This window comes from Penaeus monodon, chromosome 15, assembly GCF_015228065.2.
Source record: "Penaeus monodon isolate SGIC_2016 chromosome 15, NSTDA_Pmon_1, whole genome shotgun sequence".
NCBI classification, from domain to species: Eukaryota; Metazoa; Arthropoda; class Malacostraca; order Decapoda; family Penaeidae; genus Penaeus; species Penaeus monodon.
Window position 1 is genome coordinate 397,552 of NC_051400.1, and position 643 is coordinate 398,194.

Genomic DNA, 643 nt, shown 5'->3' on the forward strand with positions numbered 1-643 from the left:
CGTGCGCGCGTTTTAATCAGAATCGGGAACAAAACATAAAGAGGTCCCCCATTAAATTATTACATTTTCTATGAAACCTATGTCTCGTAGTCGTTTTCTTTGAAGGTCATAATTCGGTTATACTTTTCATAAAGCAATAAAAAGGCAGGAGACGGCTCTATTAACATTTTGATAATTTGTTAAAAGAAACCCCGAAGCTTTTCTACTTATTTCCAAAATCGGTATGACCTTCAACAGAGAGGAAAAAATTGGAAAAGAACAAATTAAAGACAGTCCTTCCGCGCAAGGACAAAACCAAAGACAAAGGACTGAATGACGTGAACAGAAAGTATCAGAAAAATATAAGAAACGACTAAATTAACAGTAGACAGTGAATCAGTAGGGTCTTCTACTTCTACATACTCGACGCAGAATTGTCTTTAAATTCGTGTAAAAGTGCATTGTAGTTTTAAAGACAGTCCTTTCTTTAAATTCGTGTAAAAGTACATTGTAGTTTTAAAGACAGTCCTTTCGCGCGTGGGACACTCATTCGTCCGAGTCTTGGACGAAAAATGCCTGTCTAAGTCAATTGCGTGGGGAGTCAGAGACAAATTTGCCGAGTGCAAGACATATGAAGATAATCACACCATCAGTAATGAGACTT